The 24,882-nt window shown below is 28.1% G+C and overlaps 1 protein-coding gene across 1 annotated transcript in view; it reads right to left on the minus strand.

The window, feature by feature from the left end:
• The window catches only part of LOC109600587 (protein bowel), a 42,724-nt gene that overhangs the window by 2,752 nt on the left and 15,090 nt on the right, over positions 1-24,882 (minus strand). The gene's annotated exons all lie outside the window — the stretch shown is intronic.

Raw genomic sequence — 24,882 nt, forward strand, 5'->3', positions numbered from 1 at the left:
TTGGAACAAAATAGAACACTGAGCTGTTTTAATGAGATAGATAAGTCGGTACAATATGCGTAGGTACCGTCTGGTGTTGGTTATCGTGCAATGGAGTCTCCCGCAGAGTGCTCTAGTAATTTCGAGATGCATCTATACGTATAAACCTGTCCAGCGTTTTCTCTTTTTATTTTCTTAGTTCGTGGCTCACATGCTCACATGGTCGACTCGTACAAGTGTATAATTGTTTCGAAACGGACAATTATAATTAGACACGTGCGTTTCATTTTGATTTATTCTGCAGTTGGTCGAACATTAGAATATTACTGACAAAAATGTTTATCTCATACATGTTAGATTAGATTAGGTAATTGCTTCCCAACAAATAGACTCCTGATGTCGAAAAGAATAAAAGTTACCTATAGACTTTAGAAACTCCAAGAATCAACATATTTATAATGGAAAATACTTTTTATACAGTTCAAGTTTTTCTAACTTGGTTTGTTTTTTATGATTTCTAACGTTTCATCTAATATCTATTATAGTATAAATATAATTTTACTGATTCAATTATTTATGAAAATATAATTTTCATATATTTATATACAGTTCCGTGCAGTAACCCACGGACGAGTCTACTTTCCACGTCTAAACCATTCCGCCGTTCTCACATTCTATTTTTAATGAACAAAACCTGAAAACATTATAGAAGCATCCAATTTATATCGATCAGATAACTATAATGAATATTAATGGGTCGATGGTAGGTTGTAAGAAGTCGCTACGGTGTCTTGGCATCGATGCACGAATATCCAACCCAACGTAATACCTTCCAGATCATTAGGCTTGCTCCCGATCCGAGAATTAGTTCGATCTCACATGCACTCATGCGAGATGCTCTAATCTTCATCTAACTACTTTTTACTTTTTCATTTCGTTAGATGAAATCGATGTGGGTGTGCAAAATCACTGTTTATTGATTATTACCGTTCTATGTCAGCTGTAAATTATCCAAATTGAACAGATGGAATATACGATGCAAACGTCTGGGCTGTTTCTTTTGATAACTATACTAATTGTAAATCCTAATTGATTGTAAAAAAATACTAACATGTGTATTACATAAGGATTAAACAGCTAAGTAAATTATGTTTTGTTAAGTTTACATGGACTTCAAGGATGCGGTGTGTTTGTGTGGAAGATTTACACAATCTCTCATGGCGAAAATGTTTTAAAACATTAAATACGAAACCGAAATTAAATTAAAATTAGTCCGCTATCAACTCGATCTCAGATTTCTAAGTGCTAAAAGAGATTTCGTGTTTTTTTAAACGGTATAATTGTGCTGAAATCGAAAAGGTCAATACTTAAAAAGTTAACCTTGTACGTTTATTAGCGATACTGTACGAGATTAACTAAAAATTTTATGTAAATTTCTCCTAATTGTACGCGACTATGAAATTCGATACTTTTATAATAAACAAAATAAACGTCGAATCATTGACAATATTCTATAATTTTATGAATGAACAACAATTTATTGCTAATGTTAATGTAATTTTGTTCTTTTTTAGAAATAAAATAATTTGTCGTAATCAACATTTTTTAATTATTAGTTTATAAATTTTCTTTTTTCTTTTGCTCTATTATTAGAAAAATCAACACGCTCTTAAAAATGGCTACATTTCATGTTCCAAATTTAAATATGTTAAAAGAGTTCACGACAGATTTTGCGGAAGTTAAAGTGCAGTAGAAAATGGAAGGTTAAATTTTAGTGTGTCAATGACATGCGGGAGTAAAAAATGAATTTACATAAGAAACACTAGGATCAATTTTACTTAATGAAAGATTTTAGACATTAAGTTAAGTTGTTATTTAATTTAAAATGATTTTTTATAATACACACTTTCTAAGAAGAAACACCTTTTTTACATCAATAACCGAATACAAAAAATTTTTTAGTACAGCAAAACCTAACTAACTACTCATTTTCGATTCATTAGTTTCCGTACATTAAAGAAATATTCGCTTCGTTTATACTATATATATGGTGAAACTTATATTTACGAAAGATTTAATAACTTAACAAAGCTGAAACATGTTATTTCAAGATAAAAAGCGGACATGTTTTGTGAAAGTCGAATCAAAATATGTTAGATGATTCAGGTACCGGTGGGTAATAATGCCCCAGCTAAGGGAGATAAGTTTTAATGGTTATCAATCTTGAAGTTCTATTAGTATGAACGGAATATTTCAGCTTCGATCATAAATAAAAATAAAATTTATAGAGATTTACAAAAAGCTTGCCTGTAAGCCTTATTATGTTATAGTAGGACACGGTTTTAATACAATTAACAAGTTTAAATATTTGGCAGTGGAGATCAAGAAAAGCTTACCTTTTCTTAATACTGTATAAACCTCAAAGGACATTTAAATTAGGTTATATTGCTTAAGGAAAGTCTATGTGGGATAATTTTGAAGTATGTATCTTATGTATCTCCAATTATTTCTGTAAGATTTCTAAGTTGTTGTTAAGGTTGTATTACAGATATATACAAGTAGTCATGGGTCAGCTGTGTGTATAACCTGCTCCAGTAATACTTGTTGCTATGCTATGGGGATAACCATATTTTAGATGGTTTTACGGAAAGTTTGAATGTCCTGAGTTTGTCTTCACTTCTTGGTTTTTGGAACCTGGCAGACAAGTACTTATGCCAAACCTTTCTGCGAATCAGCTGTTTCATTTCCTGTGAAACCAATGTATGATTATTACACGACAGGTCTGATTACCCGCAGGTACCTTACTCCTGAACATAAACCCACACAGATAATGAATGTTACGAGAACAAGGTTGAAACAAGTAATTTTTAATTTTCATATTTTGTCGCCAAAACCAGATACGAACTGAGAGTAAAACATCATCAAAATAAGTTCTCAAAGTCGAAAGGCATCATCAGTAGACGAACCAGCGAACAATGTATAATTTAAGGATTTAAGTAGCTGGAAATAATTCCAGTCATAACAACAGTGGCACGAAGTAATTAACGCGATTAATTGCATCGAAACAATGCGAATGTCAATTAGCATAAATTAAGACATCGAAAAGGGGCACGGAAGCGTGTAGTTTTAACTCAGCCGGTAGGAAATCGACTTCCTGCCACCACATTTAATATCTTGGCTCCCGTGAGCACATGTTCGTGAAAATAAAAAAATTGGTAGCTGTTGGAATGGTTGTTTCTTAAATATTATATGAGATTGCGATCGGTGCATTTTATGCTTCGCTGTTTTCCTGAAATCACATCAGTCATTTGTGTGTGTGTATTTAAGTGCTGATATTGCTGCTTTAAAACATCATAGGAAAACCACTGAATCGCCCGAAGGTTAACCATAAACGTTTTTCGTAGCCCACGATCCTACGATTTAAGGATCAGCCTGAAACGACCGAAACAGCATAAATTAAAAATGGCAATAAACAACCGGAGCGCCCGACACAAATGTCACTGCGGTCTGGAACTGGTTCCGTGCAATTTTTTTCCAACATGCCGCAAAAATAATTTGCGGTCCCAGTCCGATAACCAATAAAACCGACCCGGATTCGTAAATTATTTGGCTCACTTGTGCCGATCGCTTTTTATACAGTCGCGAGTGTTTACACGACTTAATGAGTCCGAATGGCCACTTAATAAGGCTTAATTGCCGGGAATTTGCATTTTATATTTATTTAAAACGATACGGCAATTAATTTTCGCCTTTATCTCTCTTAAATAACATCGACGTTCGGTTTCGTCGACTAAAATTAGATTCTTAATTACGTCGTTCGTAATCTGTTCGTTAATTTTTCGATTATAAGAATTCCATTTATTTAATTGCTGTTTATTTTAATTTAAAAATATTGTAAATAAGGACTACTTTGTAGCAGAAGTGTGTCTTCGAAATTTTATTCGGCGATAATCACGGATAATTTAAGAAATATTACGGTTTCTAAAAAGTAATATTTTTAATTTTAAAATTATTTTCTTCCTCACATCATTAAATAAACACAGATAAGTATTTGTCCATTAGAGATTTTAAGACAAGTAACCCACTTTTTACCGACGTGTTTTATTGACGTTGTTAGAAGCATTGATGCATTCAGTAGGAAAAGAGTTTAAACGTTGATGAGCCAATAATACTAAAGGATAAAAATGAAAATTTAACAAAATTATAAGGGTTACTGGTGTCAAAGTATGTTACAAAAAGAAAAAAAAAATAAATTGTAATTCAAATGACAATTGCAAATAATTGGAAAGTGATTTTAAAATTTTAATAATTTAATTAATTTAAATAATTTTAATTCTCCGGACGTGTTTTATAGACGTTGTTGGATAACACTAATGTCTAGCAGTTCAGTAGAAAAGAGAAGTTGTTTATGAATGATATGAAGGAATAAATACGAAGTTTTAACAAATTTATATGGATTACTACGTTCAAAGTGATTAGGTGGCTTGAAGTGTTTAAAGAATATTGGTGTCTTGAACTCCAGCAGCAAGAAGTTTAAATGTTGATGCTAATGATATGAAGGTACAAAATTTAAGGAAATTATTAGGTACCTAGGATCAATGTGATTACGCTTATGGTCTTTGAACCCAAAAACACATAGATACTAAAAGTCAAATTCAAAATTGAACTCAGGCAATAATCATGAATAATTTAAAGAGTTTTTAAAAAATAAAGTCATAATTTAAATATTATATTCTCCTTAGTTATTGACTACAAATAGGCACATATTGAAAGTTAAAATGAAAATTTAAGACGATAATCGTGAATAATTTAAAAAGAGAGTTACAATTTCTAAAAAGTAACACTTATAATTTTAATAATATTTTCTTCCTCACAACATAAGGTAAACACAGAGATAAGTATTTGCCCATTAGAGATTTTATGGTTGTAAAACATGTTTTGTACAACGGAATTTGTATAAGAAAAAGATTTTCGTTCGCTATAATTTTTTAAATTTTAAATTAAACATACCGCCCAAAGTAATAACGACGAAATTGACAGGGTATAACAAAATATTAATTAAATTTCACTTTTCTTTACCAACTTCCCAAAATTAAGATTGGTATAAATATTTTTTTTAGATTTTCTGTTTCCAATCCAGAAAAAAACTATACCAAAGTTTATCTCTACAAGATCATTGAGGACAGAGCCAAAATTGACGGATGCAACTGATGAAAAAGAAACTCGATTCCTGTGGTGGTACTCTCGTGTTTTCAAGGAAGTAATTAAAACGTTTGATTAAACTGCAAAGTAAGGAAAATGTATGTTTGCAGTTATTATTGTTTCGCTATAGCATAATCCATTTGAAATGTTTTACAGATGTATTATGTCTGTTGAGAATTGTTGTGACTCTTTTATGCGGTTATGAGGTAAATTTTATAATGTTTGCAATTAAAATTATATGGAAACATAAAATCGTATATTACTTCCTGGAACAAAAATGTTTATGAAGTGTGAAAAATTAAAGTGTAAAAATTATATCGGAGTCTCATTTATTAATTCTCAGGTTAATGAATTTTCTCTATAAACAAAAGTGTACTTGGGTAACTTATTGACGTTTATTCTCTTGATATTTTTAAATTTGTTTCACGTAAAATTAAAAAGACAATTTGTATATTCTACAACTGAAATTTATTTTATAGATAATTTAAATAAATTTAACATTTAATAGACAGAAAGTTTGCAAAAGTGGACATTAAACAAAATACTTTTTAAAATTTTATATTGAATTTCTTAAGAGAATAATGCTATAATCACTATTAATTTTAAATTCAGTAAACATATGTTATACACACAATTTATTTTTTCTGAGTTTTTTGTTTAGAAGAATAAACTTTTAAACGAAAAAATAACTAAACAATATTATATTAAAATTAAATTCAACAAGAATACTTTATTTCTTACAACAATTTAATTTTTTTTATTTGACAATATCAAAAAAATTAATCTTACTTTTAATTATATGAACATTTTTCTAAATAATGTTAAAATGTAATGAATTCTACTTTAAATTGTTAAACATAAATATTGCAGAAAATTTTCATAAGACAAAAATATTTCTAAGTAATTTTAAAGTTATTTAATTTGGAAAATGTTATTTTTTTATTATTATTTTCCAATAAATTTAATAAATAATAATCATCGTAATTATTAATAAAGTTTTAGGGAAATATTTTTAAAAATTTTCCTAAATATATTTTTTTTAATACATAATATGTATCTTAAAATTGTTATGTATAAGTATAATTTTCCTGAATTAGAGAAATTTTTAAGAATAATTTTAATGAATTTTAAAGATGATTATTTTGATAAATATCAAATTTAAATTTTAATAAAGGAAGGACATTTTCATATAAATTTTTATCTTATAAATTTTAATTTCAACCTCAAATTGTTAACTGACTATTCCTAAGAAACTACAAAAGTTTTATTGAAATTTTCTTACAAATTTTCATAATTTTTACATTAAAATTCATAATTTCTGATTTAAAATTATAATTTCTATTTAATTGTCTTACAAAATTTCAACTTGCTAAGAATTTTTAATGGATTTTAAAAATATTAGTTTTGAAAAATTTTGAAATTTTACAGTAATTTTAATAAATATCAAATCTTCATAACTATTCTCTCTCGTTTCATAGGTAATTAATTTACTTACAAATTTTCATAATTTGTTCCTCATAATTCATAATTTTTTACCTTAAGCTGTAGTAAAATTAAAATTATCAATTGTCTTACAGAATTTTAAACTGTTAACTATTTCGAGGGAATTGGAAGTTTCAAAGAAATTTTCTTATAAATTGTTGACTTAATATGCTTATTTATATACATTTATATTTTCTAAAAATATAGTTTTTATTACTTTTTAATAAATACAATATTCTAGTTTAATTATATTTGCTAAAAATTGTATAATTAATTTTTAAAAACTGGAATCCACAGAACTTCAATATTATTTAGTTAAATCAATTTTTGTTAATTTTTTTAAATAATTTAAAAACTAAAAAATTATGTTGATGTTAAATTCATCAAGTATATTTTGCTAATATTAAATTATAATTACCAAAAACATTTTATTCTGTTTCGTTTAGTTAAAAAGGTAAATTTAAAATTATACAAAATTTTATAGACTTATTTAAATGTGTTTATTTAATTCTCAACTGGTAATAATCTCAGTCCATGTGAGGATAACTTTTTAGTAATACTTCTCCTTTCCATAAAATAATTTAAAATAAAAGAAAAGAATTAAAACTTCCCAAAACAGTAATCGATCTAGGTTAATGTACAAACTTTACCAAAAATAAAAACGATTTGTTAAATTATCGTGTAATTTGCATATCTTGATTTATTCAGTTACATATTTATTTTGATGTCCACATTAAGCATAAAATTTAGAAGCCAAATGGAAACGGAAAAGTATGTAGTTATGTTACAGCATTTAAATAATAATGCAAGCTTTTTGACATAGATAATTGTAAACAACATTTTCTAGCAATGTCCGAGAACGAATTCTCGAAAGACGATGCTAGAAGCCTTGTGTCGTACCGAAGAGAAAGAGGGACGTATCGCGTCCATCGTGCAGCATCTGGTTAGCCTTGAAATAGCGGGCAAAGACCGCGTCAGTGCACCATCGCGGCAGTTCTTCGTTCCAAAGGCTTCTTCCATCCGAGGAGAACACCTGCTTCGTGCGCGAACAGAGAACGCCGCATGCGGGAACGTGGCGGCGCGAGCGAGACGGAAGCCGCGGCCAACTATCGCTATATTTTTAATTAGGCCGGGGCAGCGTCCGTCCAGCGATCGGTTGATTTTTGCCCGGCTAGATCCGCACCGCGGAGACCGACTTCATTATTATTATTATTATTATTATTGATTGCGATTCGTTCGTAATACGCACTGGAAAATTCCTCATTACCGATCGCAGATAAGTCGTGCGGGCCAGCGGAAAAATGCGCAATTAATCTCGGCACTGGGGGCTTTACCGAGTACCGCGTCTTTCGAAAAAATACCATACGTCCGCCTTTTATTTGTTTTTCCACTTGTGCACGAAATGGCGCAACGTTTGATTGGTTTTTGTACGCGTCGCTGTTACATTTTCTTGCGTTACACAAATTGCTATTTTTATTTAATCTTGTTGTACTGTTACAACTATTAAAACGGTAAATGTAGGTTGAATTAAATTGTCCGTTAATTACTAATATGTATTTTATAATTGATCTCAGGTTAAGCTATGGTTAATATTAATTAATTAATGCAATTACTTTAATTAGTAATCGACGGCACACAATGTGTAAGGAAATCAAAAGGTTGCAAATTAACTTATTATAATTATGAGAAATATTGCTTATTACGTAATTAAGTTATACTACATATGTATTAAAGTTTTGTTGTTTGGAAAAACAATAACTTTTCAATTATAAATATCTAATTACGATGTTATTTCAAAGTTTTATTATTAAACCAGAAAAGAAGTACACATTATTGAAAATTTGATTCAATTTGAATTTTAAAATTCCAAACTTTAGAAATTTCTTAAATAAAATTATTTAATATTAATATTAATTATTAATGATAATTATTTTTGCCTTAAAACTATAAAAATTGTGTATCAATTTACGAAAAATAGATTTTTTTCGTTTTTTTCTTAAAATTACAAATGAATCTTTCCATTTTTTTGCAGAATTTCAAAATTTTTGTCATTCGTTTAATGAATTTTAAAAAGTTTTGCATCAAAATTCCATAATTTTTATTTTTCAGTACATACACAGAAACACAATGTAAAATTTGTTAAATATTCAATTTTTTATATAAAAATTTAATTATTTATGATTTTCACATTTATTGAAATACTTTAATAGACATTTCTGGATAAAAAAAATTCATGGTCCGTTTGGTGAAAATTAAAAATGTTCATGATTTTTACAATAAAATTCTGAACTTTTTGTTGTTTTATGGATATTCGAATTTGTATAAATATCTTTTTAATTTTCATAATTTTTTCTTGTATTATAAAGTTTTTCCAATAAATACAAAATTTTAACTTTTTGATTTTTATCTTTCAAGTTAAAATATTTTAACAGAATTAAAACAAAAGACGTAACTATTTAAGAATTTCAAATTTTTATGGTCTGTTTGGCGAATTTTAAAAATGACAAAATTCACTAATTTATGCTATTTTTAAGGATATTCAAATTTTCAGAATATTTTAATGAATTTTCACAATTTAAAGATGCATGAAAAATCTTTGAAATCTAATAATTATTGCTAGAAACTTTTCTGAAAAAGACAATTTTTTTCGTTGTTCGTTTAATGAATTTTAAAAATGTTTTTAATTTTTTCACACCATTTCAAATTTTTGGAAAATTGTCTGTTTCAAATTTAAAATCGTAAAATCTATTCTTTTTCATAAAATTTTAATCTAAAAAAATAAATACATTTCTGTTTTTCCTCTAAACGTTTGACAGACTTTTCAAAATTTTGTAGCGATAAGGACATTTTACTTTTTGCATGATACCTTGATGAAGGATCATACAAGATCAATTTAGAAAATTACATAATTATAAAAATTGTTTATTTTTTGTTGATATACATACCTTCGCTTCCAGTTATCTAGCCAACAAGTGCTAGCCTTAAAGTTTATTTGTCCCAGTTTTTGACTCAATTCCAACGCTTTTTCTTTAATTAGTAATCCAGATATAAGCAAGTTCTGGCTCTTTGTTGCTTTAAACCATTCGAGAATAGCTTTGTCGACATTTTCATACTTAGGTCTTTTTAGACTCTTCAAACTCCCACTTGCACGACCAGTTTCGATTGCAGTGATAATTGACTGCTTATTTTTTAAAATGGTAGACACTGTATTTGCTGGAACACCATATTTTACAGCTACATCTTTCTTACGTGAACCACTTTCCACTTCTTTTATAAGCTTAAATTTTTCTTCTATGGATAAAGCTTTTAAAGTACGTTTTAAAGACATATCAATGTTTACAAAAGCCACTTGTTCACTTGTAAAGACATACAACCCGCTCACACGAAACCTAGTAGCGAAATACAAGCATTACCATTCTAGGGGTTGTCTTTAAGACTTTTAAATGGAAAAACCCTTGGTAGAACAGAATTTAGGATGTTGTAATCATGTAAACACCATAAACTAAATTATAGGAGTTTCTGGCATTATTCTAATCAATAGATAATTGATATTAGAATTGTTGCTGACAGGCGATGCCGTTCGGGTATAAGACAGGTATCATCGGAAAAGAAAAAATTCGAGGAGTTTACCTGTGACAGGAGAAATTCGACTTATCGAAGGTTGTGCTGAATATTTAGTTCAAGTTATCAAGATATTCGAGTAATGGAAGTTCGAGTTATCAAATAAAAATTACAAATAATTTTCACCCTGGACGACATTGCCTACATTACAGAATTTCAATATACAATTTTTAAAATGTTTCCATAAATATTTAAATCTTCATGTTTTTTTATTTTTAATTCGTATGTTTAAAAATAATTTTTGATGGTATCATCTTTCTTATAGAATACTAACTAAACATTTTGTAATTTTATCTTATACTATAAAATTCAAAATAGCAATCTTCAAAGTTGCCCAACTTTTGTGAAAATTTGCCTTAAAAATAATAAATTGGAAAGAATTGGAAAAGATATTATTATTGAAGAAAAAATTAAAATTGTATTTTGCCCATTGTATTGTGTAATGAAACATTGATTTTTAATTTGTTGTACGTGGAAGTGAGCTATTTGATGAGGGACACATTTTTCGTTAAACACGACCACTTTTCTTAACTTAATAATCGGTAAAACAGCAGCGGGGAATTTTTATGCACTTCGAACATCCAGAAACGAGTCTGATAATTAAATTCGTCTTTACTTTTTAATTATAACGAAGTAAAACGCGGACTCCCTGCATTCCGATCGGCCGTAAAAGCCGAATTTATGTCTCTCGGCGGTAATTAGCCGGAATGGGCATTAATGACCCTTCCCAAACCGGTCCCGGTTTAATTTAATAACGTTTATTATCCATTTTTCAACACAAATAATAAAAAGGTTTTAATATTCCGACCCGTATAAATAATAAGTATATAAACAATGGGATAATTGCTGATTTGTGATCGGGTCCGATTGTGAGTGGTGAATTTTTTGGTTACAATTGCACGTAATCTAATAATTAAATTGTGTCATTCAATTAACGACTAATTTGCTAATCGTGATTGGTTTTATATGATCAGATTGTGAGCGGTGCACTTTTGAACAGAATTGTAATTTATTACTTATTTATTTCTGTCATGCAATTATAGAAATACTAGAGTTAATGATTTAAAACTGTATTTTTATCACATATTTTTATTTTTATGAGCAACATATTGACAAGGTTTTAGTAAAATACTTTAGCCAAATAAACCTAAATAAAAGTATTTAGCTATATTAATGTGCAAATCTTGTTTAAAGAAGAAAATTTTATTTAATTATTGTTGTATTTAATAGTTTTAGTACAGTTCGATGAACTTGTGAAACACTGACCGTTGCCATTATGGTGTAACATTTTCAGTTGAAGAAATATAATTACAAAACTACAAATTTACATCTGATTGATTTCTGTTTAAATAAAAACATTATGTATAGGATGAGAACTAAAGATATGTTGATTGCAACCATAACACTATGTGTTCTATTTTTCTTAGATATTAAAAACTGTAATTTGTCACAATAAAATCGAGTTATCAGGACTTCGAGTTATTAAATAAAATACATTCATAGAAAGTTATATATGTGTATTTATCATGTAAGTATGATTTAAGCTAGATATTACAAAAGAAACTGCTAAAGTAAGTACACCACTTATCAAAAATAAAATTTGAAACCTATTAAATATATAATACAATCAATATTATAATGTATTATATATTGCACAGTTTTTATTTTAATGCAAAAAAGTCAGTTTCTTTGTGTTTGACGAAAGGATTTTTATTTCTATTTTCAAAAAATTACGATTAAACCATTCCAAAATAGCTTCGTCAACATTTTCATACATAGGTTCCCCCACATGAAGCATAGTAGCGATAAACATTACCACTGTAGGGGTTGCTTTTAAAACATTTAATTGGAAAACCTTTAGTCAAACGTAATACCATTCTGTATTTGAATTTTAAAATGTTTTAATCATGTAAACACCATAAACTAAATTGTAGGAGTTTCCGGCATTATTCTAATCAATCGATAATTGGTCTTAGAAGTAAATATTACACATAATTTTCACGGGGTCTACAAACTTCAAAAATTCGAGCTATCGAAGTTCGACTGGATATTAATATTTAAAATCTCAAAATTAATGATTATGGAAATCGACTCAAATGTATTTGAAAAAATAAAGTTTTTTGAGAACATTAAAACAAAATCAAATTGACATATCTTTTAATCCTCTTCTAATAAATCAGATTTATTTGATGTGAAAGAAATCTGTTAAATGCAAATTGAAACATACCAAGGCAACAAGCCAGCAAAATACCGAAACAGAAACAAATAAGCACGAAAAGAAATTTGTTCTTTTTCGACTAATATATCCAGAGATTATCAGATTAACAGCATTCTCGACGGTATTATCCCGGCGAGGCAGTAACGGCACGAGATTTGATTTGATGCCACAGACTGTCAGACCAGTCGCGTAATCCCAAAGTTTATGATGGTACTCGTCGTGAGTTACTCAGGTATTAAGTCCGGGAAAGTTATGGCGTCTTTCGATGCCGGCTTAAATGAAAAAAGGTATTTTTATTCAATGTATATATATATATATATATATATATATATATATATATATATATATATATATATATATATATATATATATATATATTTGGATTGCAGCAAACATAAGGTGAAAGAATTGATCCGATTCCGTGGACGTTCAATACGATACGTAGTAGCAGCTTATGGTTGATGTGTGTGTAGCCGTGATGGTTCGAAATTTAAATTTTAATTGACGATTTGTGTATATGGGTATCGATCGGCATCGGCAAGTATAAAATGTATTCGGTACGACTACACGGCGTACCTAACCCATTCTGGCTGGTTAAGTGTCTGCCAAGGCCAAGCCATATATAAAAAATTTTGATTACTAGTAATTGCTTTTAATCAACTATCAATTTGATTCGTAATTATTAGTCTAAGATATGGAAAATAATTATCTATAAAATCGTAATTATGGGTTATCGACGGTTATTATATATCGGAGGCCCGATGGCTGACATGTAAATTTTTACCGAGTGGAATATTTTAAGAGACCACTTCGGTTTTGATACCATTTAACTGGACCGTATCGTAAATAGGATACGGCTGTGTACAAAACAACTCTGTAATAGACGTTTACCGGCTTTTTTGCATAACAACAACAACAACAAATCCGTGGGAAAATACCATGCGATAATCATTTCTGCAAGTGTGTATCCTGCATTCACTACCTGTTGTGCTGGTTATTAACTATTTACTAAATTGCACCAAATAAAACGTCAGTCCCCATCCCAGAATTGCAACTAAAGGCTATTTCTGTGCCTTCGGCACAACAGTGAGCATAGCAGTGAATAGAAGAATGTGGTGTTGCTTATTAGAATAAATCATATTTCATCACTGTTTCCTAGATTCGACGGTTTCTCAGATAATATTGTTTTTTATCTTATAATAATAAAATAATTAACTGTTTCAGTAAAAGTATAAAAATTCATAGAATTTTCAATTACTTTTGGAAAATTTACAATTAAAAGAATCATAATCAAACTGAAGCTAAATTATCAACTAATTATTATTAAGTTTTTAGTTGATTAAGTCTTGTAATATGTGCAGAGTATAGAAAGTTTAACACAGAATTGGACCGTTTAATAACGTGTATGAAGTATGCAATATAGGAACTATATTGGGTCCGTCGTTGTTTATATTATATGTTACATTATTGATTTCGTTACATAGTAGTGTTTAATTATTTTTGTGAAAGATATGAGGGTTTATTTCACAGGCTCCTAGTGTCCTGTGGAAGTTATTCCAGTAGATTTGTGACAAAAGTTCTTGTTTGGAAAGAACCAGAAATTTATGATTGTCTTGAAATGTAAGTTTTATTTCTAGAATTGGAAAACATATATCAATATTGTTGTGTCCTCATTTGGAGTATATGAAGAGATCTTATAAATGAAGTATGAGAAGTACTTGTTTTTTAGTAATTTTGGGGATTACTATTACTCGAAGGGGGATCAGTGTAGGGATGAAAATATCCTGAATAAAATTGATGTATTTCGAAACATTTTATAAATACAGTCAAACTTCGACAACTTCGATAACATCATTTACAAGAAAAAAAATCGAGTTATCAAAAATTCGAGTTATCGAAATTGAACTTATGGAAATTCGACTCTATATTGAATTATTAAGATAAATAATTTTTTCCATTAAACTACAATGTACATATAAAAATATGTTATTCCATTTAAAAGTTTCAAAAATCTTAATTTTAGATAGTATAATACATACCTTTAAGGACTGATTTAAAACATGTACAAACATAGCGAACTGTGGAAAGTAGAGTAAAGAACACTCCTTCTTTTGATACTAATTATAAATTTGTCGATATTCGGGAGGTTTTCAGTCTTTTTTCTATTCCAATGTTTAAAAGACAATATAACTTGTATGCATCAATGAGCAAATTAAAAAGATTTGATTAGATTTTGCTGATGTCTGTTCTATTAAACCCCCTAGCGGTTACCGTAGAAAATGGCACCACTTTTATTAATAATATTTTTGTTCCAATTCTTATTCAATTAGTACTTTCTAAGATATGGTCGACATCCTCCACTGATCTGGTCACTTGGAACATGACGTACGTTTTTATAACATCAATCGTCTTAAGCAAAAATCGTTTTAAAAATCTCGATGACGTCATCACGTTGGGAGTCCATTGTAGTAGTAGATTAAAAAAATCGTAGGAAACAGTTGGAAATTTACTACAAATCTATTTCTGTGCGTGAGGACAGTTAGTCGAAAACCGTGGGCAGCATTGTAACCCGATCTATTTCATTTACCGCTTCCTCCTGCGTCTCCCACTCGAAAAACTGGTTCCGTGCGACATTTTTTTTTATGTAAGTTTAATGTTAATTTCCCCAAGTCACAATTCAATGCAGCAGTAGAAAATAACATCGATGCTAATGATACGGCTAAATAATTGCCTCCATATAATAAACAAGTTTTTTTTCTCGACAGCTGACATCATAAATAATGTTGTCGATAATAAAGTTTTTTCTCGCATTGTGATCGGTACAATGGACCGAATTTAATGTGTGACCGTAATTGCGGGTGATTAATTGATTTTCCATAATTTCTTCCTTCGTTAGAGCTAGTGCGTTTTAAGTTTTGCGCAAGAGCTTACAAAACACGAAACAAACACAAAAATTACGATTAACGATCGGGGCATTAACGTAATTAGCAAAAATATCTCGGATATTAATCGAATACCATTAGAGATGTGTCTGAAGCGGTGCTCGGAAATCGAAGATTAAGTGGCGGCACAACCAGCGATGATACTGCAATTTCAAGAGAAGGAGATGGAATTAGACCGACATTCTTCAGCGTACAAATCTAGAATAGATTAACATTTCTTGCAGCAACCACTACACAAAGACGAATGCGGTCTCAGCCACTTTGTACAATGTGACACATTAAAAACAGAAAAAATTGATTATGGTATCTTTTTTTTAAATATAAGTTTTCCATTGAACTTAATATATATTTGGTGACAGAATAAAAAGCCTCATTTTTTTTAATATAATTATGTCTTTTGATCAATTAAACTATTTAAATGATGGAATAAAATTCAAAAAACATCTGAAAATATCAAATAGTGAGATAATCCATTAGTCTTTACAATTAACTTAGTACTTGTTAGAAGTATATGTATAATTGAGTTATGTCATTTGTGAATTGAAGAATTAAACTGTTTGTGAGAACTAGGGAGTAATGTAATATGTGATATTCTGAGGTATTTTTGACATTTAGTACCATTTTTTACTTGGGTACAAAGAGTAAATTCAATAGAAAAATATAATTTTAGTATTATTTTTTGATAAAAATAAGTTTACCATTTAACTTCACATCCTTCAAAATAGGTAAATTTTATAACAGAATAAGATGCCTCATTTTTCTAATATAACTATATCTTTTGATCAACTAAACTATTTAAATAACGGAATAAAATTCGAAAAAACATCAGATAGTGACATAACTCATTAGTCTTTACAATTAGTTTAGTATTTATTAAAAGTGTATGTTATAACTGAGTGAACAACACTTGTGAACAACAGTTAAAATTGAACTGATTGCGTCTAAGAATTAAACTGTTTATGAGAACTAGGGAGTTAAGTGAATATTAGATGTTTTGAGATATTTTTGACATTTAGTACCATCTTTCACTTGGACACAAAGAGTAAATTCAATAGAAAAATATGATTAGCATTATTTTTTGATAAAAATAAGTTTTCCATTTAACTTAACAATGAAAAGTCTCATTTTTCTAATATAATTATGTCTTCGATCAACTAATATATTTAAATTATGGAATAAAATTCGAAAAATATGTGAAAGTATTGAATAATATTTTCACCCATTAGTCTTCACAGCCAGTTTAGTGCTTGTCAAAATACCTTTAAAAGTATATAACTGACTGCTATCACTAATGAACATAGTGTAATTGATAAAATTGAAGTATAATAAACAATTTGTAAGAACCAATACATTAAATCATATTCAGAGATATTTTTAGCATTTAATATTTTCTTTAAATATGATTTCATTGTGTCTTAATATTTATTTTTTTGTTAAATTTCTATTTTGAAGGATATAATATTCAATGAAGTATTTTTTATTCTCTTGGGCTATAAAAATATTATAATTAGGTGATTATTTGGCATATATAGAGTATTTCATTCTCTCTCAGAGGAACACGATGATGGATGCAACTAATAATTGTTGATCTTCATTGAAATGGGAGTTTCCTTGAGGATTTAATGGGGCATCCTGTATGTTCATATGTCAGAACAATGTTGGAAATGATATTACAAATCAGTTGACCACACCTAATCTTAACCACAACATATCTTCTTAGAACCCACGATTGTCCTCGAGTTGTTTTGGTAACTGTTCCAGTTTCGTGTCGTTTTCGCGCTAAGCCGAAGAAGCTAATTGCACAGTTCGAAGAAAAAATGTCGCTCGAAATCTGGGCGGACGTGACACGTCCGCGTTTCTTGCCGAGATCATTATCTGAAGAATGCAAGTGGCTCGACGAGCAAAAAAAAAAACAGATAACCAAAAAACGGCGAGGATTAAAATCGGCTCCTCAAAGTGGACGCTTAATTCGATTATGCGAAAATTCCGGTGTCACATCTCGTGGACATTCCTATGGTAATTCTTTTTTATTTCCATCCACATGTGCCGTTCGTTCCACAAAAGAAGTTATATGCACCAGTTTTTGTTTTTTTCTCGGCTGTCGGTTCTCGCGGTCAACGATCAAAATGTTCCGCGGAACTCGATATCCAATTAGCATTTGTTCTGGTCCAAATCTAATTAGCAGTTGGCACATTTGACACGGATCTGTGACTGCCATAAATCAATTTCACCAATGATAAATCCGTATCATTTCCAATGGGCGAGATAAGATCGCCGTGCGCCTGGTTGCTGACCCTGATACCAGTTACAAATATTTCGTAGGAGACGTAACTAACACACGGGCCTCTTTCTCTAGTCTATCCTTCGCCTTTATTCCAATTACGTCGAACGCTTTTCAACAGTCACAACCATAAATGTTTTATTGGTACAGTTAGTCGCAAAGGCTGTTGCGGCGTTCATCTTGCTCTTCATTTAGACGATGAAACCCGTTCCGCACCCGATTTTTCGGGCGACTGTACTCGATCACAAACACCATTGCTTCTATTTAATTGCGGGGTCCGTCCAACGAAATGAACTGGAGTGAATGCGAACGGGCACATATCGGACACATGTTGTGTGCACACATACGTTACGAGCATCAAGGTGTGTAATTAAGTTAGTAAACATGGGCTCGCTTAATTGAAAACGTCGGACAATTGAACACAAAAACATATTTTTGATGAGTAAAAAGAAAGTGCCGGAGCAGGTGGAGGAAGAACGTACTCCGCACACTTGAAATGAGTTTTCTTTAACTTCACCGTAACCGTAATTAGTTCACAATTTATCCTTTAAACGTATCATAATTTAATTAACGTTTTACAAGAGATTATTAACGAAGCGAAAAAGTATGAGATGTTGATGGTTGATCAATGTTGATATAATGGCAAGATAATAAACGACAGACGACTTACGGTGTACTAATGAGATTGCTAACTGTTCTGGTAATAGTTTATTGGTTGTAGGATTCAGATTAACCGGGAAGAACACTAGTATAAAAGTTAAATCTTATTACCAGTTCAATGAAGCTTAAAGTTCAATTTCCGAGCTGTGAGTTATAACGCTGTATTTAAGTTCAAAGTCAAATTACTCGTCGTTGATATTATTATTACGTGTTCATTTTTTTTTTATAATATATTAAGAAATTAATATTATTTATGACAAGTGCTTCATTATCTATTATTTAATGCTAATTAATGTTTTGGTAGTAGTAATTAATTAAATATACACCTAAAAATAAAAAAGACGATATTGGCCAAAGTCTTGCACAGGTTTCAGAAAGAAATCGGCCATGATAATTAAAATATTCGTGATTGTTACAAGACTAATTAATATTTATGTTTAAAATGTTAAAGTTTATTCTGATATATTGGGAAAAGTTATTGTAAAATTCACAATAAATATCGTTGTAAAATAATAATTAATGATATTCATTGAAATTCTTTACAATATATTTTCCAAATATACAGTGAGGTCGTTAAATATCCCTCCTCCGACAACTTTTGAATAGTACAAGATATCGACTTAGTATAAAAACTATGTAAAATATCAATCTGTCTAAACCATATGGGCACTATCAACTATTTTTTAGTGGAAAAGGTAATTTTGTGATACTCATTTGAAGGTTGTATTATTCCCTATTCAAATAATCTATTTTACTAGATGGCTAGATAAACTTTCAGAAAAATATTCTGTGTTTATAATTAAAAAGAAAAAAAAAAAATTAATACAAAAAATGGATATTACAGATCAATATTTACACACACATATTTAGTATGTCGTTTATTTCTGAATTGTTGATAGTGCTTATAATATAATATACATAACTTGTGACCTCTCTGTATATAATTATTTTTAAATGTGTACAATAAATCACCCTTTCACTGCAAAGTTCCATAATTAGTTGAACATTGTTTATAATTTTTTATTTAACAATTAATAAAAAATTTTCAAAATTCCTTATTCTTTTTAAATAATTTTTCCAATTAAATTAGTTATTTTAAATAACATAATGGTCAAATGGCAATGAAGAAATATTTCAAAGAGTTATAACTATAATTAAATTATAATTTTTAAGTTATAATAATGTTATTATTTTTATTATTTTAAATGTCTACTTCATATATTCTAATATTTTTTAATTGTACATAAAATTTTAAGTAAAAAGTTTTCATTCATTTAATATTTTAAGATTTTTGAAAGTTACTAGAAAAAATTTAAAACTTACATGTTATCAACTTTCTTGACATGGGGTTGGTTGAATCTAGGAATATCATTTAAGATATTTGCTTCAGAATTTTTTTAAATTTCTAACAATTAACTTACGCAACTTTTTCATTTTAAACTTAACAATATATATATTTTTAAATAATCAATATAATTTGTTTGTTTCAGCTGTGTTGATACAAGGTTAAAATTTTTAGAATCTAAGAACATTACATAAAAGATTGCACGTTAATTAAAAAAAGTTATATATCAATTATTATTCAATTTTTTTTTTATTTTAAATATTACAACTTGTATGTTTTTAAATAATCAAAATAATTTTTTTATTTCAGCTATGATTAAATGGGTTAGAATTTTGAGAATCTAGGAATATTATTTCAAAGAATGTAAGTAATCTTTTCTAATTTTTCAAGAATTACTTTGAACACTTTTCATTTAAACAACTTCTTGATTATTTATAAACGTACAACTTCTCTGTTTCATTTGTGATGACATTGGGTACGAATTTCTAAAATTTAGGATCATTATTTAAAAGATTACACAACTTCATTTTAAATATAATAATGTGTATGTTTTTACATAACCAAAGAATAAATATTGAAATCTTTCTTTCGATAGTCTATACTATAGTTAACAATTTCAGAAATATTTAAAACACTTTTTGTAAATATATTGGACATACTTTACTTAACTCATTTTATAGGAAAAATCACATATTAATTTAAATAAGTAAAACGAGGAAACAATTTTCTCATGTTTTTATACAAACTATCTAATGCAGTTGGAAAGAACTATTATAAAAAAATAATGAATTTTATAGAAATTCCTGCCTTTCACGTATTCAAAAATTCAAGAAATAAGGTAAATTATTTAAATAGTATAATTTAAATTGATAGTGTATTTAATGTGGCATAAATTTATTTTTAATTTGAGGAGATTTTAGGAGCAAATTCCTTAAAGTTGATGCAGAAACGTATACTAACATTTATCAAAAACTAAATATAAAAGAATAATATTCAGATTTATACAAAAATGCAAAACAAAAGAAGCATATATTCTGTATGAAACCTGAGCATAAAATTAGAATGGCAATGTTGCAAAGACGAAGAAGCATCTGTTCATGAATACATACATATGTGCGGTGTTTGATGGAGGCTGGAAACTTGTAGGTTAGTGTCAATGTTCTCCGTTTTGCGGTTCGTTTAAATATTTCAATAATTAGTGTAATCCACACGGTCGGGATGCAGCCGAGAACTTAATGGCACATGCAATTAAAACCGTGAACGGCAAGAATTCTGGCCGCGTGTACCGTGCATGTTACCATGTTGATCGCGATGAGAAATCTAAATTATAATAATCCCCGCATGTAGAAAACACGATATGGACGAATTTGAGTTATTTACAGCTTCACTCGTTACGTGAATGTAAATTTTATAATTATTTTTAATGGGAAGCGACGGTGATTCGAATGCTGGACGAGAGGTGGAACCTGATTTATTACGTTTTTTTTTTTCAAATTGTTTTAATTAATAATGTTTTTATGTTGCCAGAAATTTTTCCACGGCACGATACGAATACACAAAAGTCGCCCGAAACTTTTGTGGGACTGTACAACATGACCAGAAGTCAAAAGGCAGATTAGGATCTTTAGAGGCGATTACCAAGCGAAAAACCCGTTTATAATGAAGGCACGTAAGAATCATATTCGGACGGCACCGACCCAAAATTATTACCTGTTATGCATCTAGGAGATTTTTATAGGAAAACAACGACCTGTCAGGTTCCAAAAAATCCTTTGTGCACGCCAACATCTATTTATTTTTTTGCTCTCGTCGACCGTTTTTAATCAGCTTACTTTGTGTTATTAAAATCGAATTCGTTTCTCCGAGACTTCACGGTTTTTCATCTTTCCATCCATTATTCACAAATATTATTCAGCGTGATGCGGAAGAATTTTTTCTTCGTGGATGTCTTTGACGTTCCGAATTAATAATTTCGTTGTACGATTTTAAGTCAACCAACAATCTTTTTAACAAAAATATTATTATAATAAATGTAATAAAATAAAATGATTTCAGTTTTCAAAGCATATATTTTTATTATTTAATGAAATTAAATGAAAACAAACAAGTTTAAATTTTTTTGGTTTTTAAATTTTCAATATTAGTTTTTAAAATAACATTCAACAAATCAATTTCTTATACTTACACTTAATAAAAATATAATTGTATTTTATACTACGTATAATAAAAAACACATTTTTAGTTCGATACATTGATTGAATGAATTTTAATTTATTAAAAAAAACATGCTGAAAATTTTAAATAGTAAAAAAAATTAAGAATGATTTTATTATATACATATTATTTATTTTTTATTTACAGAAACAAAAATTTGTTTACTGATAATATTATTATAGTATAATTTAATGAAATAAAATAATTTAAGTTTTTAAAGTATAAAACTTTAGAAAATAAAATTATAGAATTCCATTACAATTTTTTGATTTGTTCTTATTCAAAAGAATTGTGGGGTCTAAAATATTGTTATTTTATTTTAATTTGTTTTGTGTTTATAATTTTTTATTTAACAATTAATAAAAAAATTTCAAAATTCCTTATTTTTTTAAAATAATTTTTCCAATTAAATTAGTTATTTTAAATAACATAATGGTCAAATGGCAATGAAGAAATATTTCAAAGAGTTATAACTATAATTAAATTATAATTTTCAAGTTATAATAATGTTATTATTTTTATTATTTTAAATGTCTACTTCATATATTCTAATATTTTTTAATTGTACATAAAATTTTAAGTAAAAAGTTTTCATTCATTTAATATTTTAAGATTTTTGAAAGTTATTAGAAAAAACTTATAACTTACATGTTATCAACTTTCTTGACATGGGGTTGGTTGAATCTAGGAATATCATTTAATATACTTGCTTCATTTTTTTTTAAATTTCTAACAATTAATGTATGTTTTTAAATAATCAAAATAATTTGTTTGTTTCAGCTGTTGTTGACACAGGGTTAAAATTTTTAGAATCTAAGAACATTATTTAAAAGATTGCACGTGAATTAAAAAAATTTATATATCAATTATTCTTCAAACATTTTTTTATTTTAAACATAACAACTTGTAAGTTGTTAAATAGTAAAAATAACTTTTCTGTTTCAGCTATGATGACATGGGTTAGAATTATGAGAATCTAGGAATATTATTTCAAAGAATGTAAGTAATTTTTTCTAATTTTTCAAAAATTACTTTGAACATTTTTCATTTAAACAACTTGTTGTTATGTGTATGTTTTTACATAACCAAATAATAAATATTGAAATCTTTCGATAGGAAACATTACAATTTTTTGGTGTGTTCTTATTCAAAAGAATTGTAGAGTCTAAAATATTGTTATTTTATTTTAATTTGTTTTGTATGTGTCTGTGAATGTATGTACACATAAATGTCTACAAGATTAAAACTTGATATTATATATCAATTAAATATTGAAAAGAATTTTTTTAGTATTATTATTTTTTAAGAATAAGAAAGTTGTTTAATAGTATTATTGTATAATAATTTAATTAAATTTGAAGGTTGTGCCAGCATGAGCATTTTAAAAAATGAAAGAGAAAGACAATTTTTCTATATCAAAAATCAGTTATGGAATGCAATTATAAATTTTTGGTTCCGCAAACAGTTTAAAAATTTCGTTGGTAAGTTCTCGTATAATAATAATAAAAACTCAGGTATGTATATCCAAGCGATTTGTTTCGTGTAATAAAATCTAAAATATACATAAGAACGTTTTGTGTTTTATGTCATAAACACAAAATGTACTGTCATAATTTTATGGTTCTTTTGCAAATAACAATCTGTGGTTACGTGAGGCAGTCAAGCCTCGCGAATTCTAGCAAGCCAACAAGTTATTGCATGCAAATTCTAGCAGTACCGTTTTGCGCATTGTACACAAAACAATACAGCACAACAAACGAATATTATTTTTCGATTAATAAATATCGAAATTGATCCATTGTCGATGTTGCGAAACGCAGAGTGCGTGATAAGAATTTTCCTCGAAACTATAGGTTACGGCGGAACGTGTATATCGACGATTGTGGCCTTTGTTAATGGTGTGTCTAATTAAAAGCGAGCCGCACTTATGCAATTAATATTTGTAAACCACAAAATCTCAATTGTTCCAGTCGAAAATTATTTATCTAACGTGCTTTCGCAATTTGATAGGTTTATTACGTGTTCGCGTCGTTTTGCGTCCGACATGTTCGAGCGTAAAATGTGAAAGTTCAGGAATTATCGTATCGAGATTTGTTCACTGAAACTAAATATGTATGTGGATTTTATTGCAAGTTAGCTTTAATATTTTATTTTAATGTTTCTTGCTTAATTTGTTTTATGGTCTTCGTCTTTTTTTATGAAAAATACTAGAGTGTTTATATTTTTCAAGTTATTATAATTTATATTCTATTTATTTTATTATAATTCATATTTAACGAAATAAAAATAAATAAATACGTATGTCCGATTTCAAAATATGAACAAATTTAATTAATATATAGAATACTAAAATATACTAAAATTTTTGTAATTATTAAATTAAACTAAAAACTATATTTATTAAAAACTGAATATGTTGAGTTTTAAAGTTAAATAATAAATATATTTTACATATACTAAAAATCTTCAATTTATTAATTTTATTACATTTTTAAATTTAACTAATTTAAAAAATAAATACTTAAATATACATGAACAAAACAGCTAATTTTTTTAAATAATTAGTGCTAAATTATAGTGATTTAAAATATTTTATAAAAAACAAAAACTTTTATGCCCTATATAAAATATTTTCAGACCAAAATAAGTTTTAATTTTTTGATTTTATATAATCTCTATATAAAATAAATTCTAAAAATTCTAAAATAGGATATTATTCAAAATTGCACTACATATTATTTTAAACAAACATGAACAAAATTTAAATATAATTTTGAGAAATTAAGAAGTAATTAGTGATTTAATTTTTTTTATACTTTTTTTAAAGTTTTTTTATAAAATAATTTATAATATTTTCATTATATTATATTTAATAATTTTTTATTTTAATCAACATTTTAAATAAATTAAATTTTAAAATGGGAAATTTGTAGAAAAA

This window comes from Aethina tumida, chromosome 1 (assembly GCF_024364675.1).
Source record: "Aethina tumida isolate Nest 87 chromosome 1, icAetTumi1.1, whole genome shotgun sequence".
NCBI lineage: Eukaryota > Metazoa > Arthropoda > Insecta > Coleoptera > Nitidulidae > Aethina > Aethina tumida.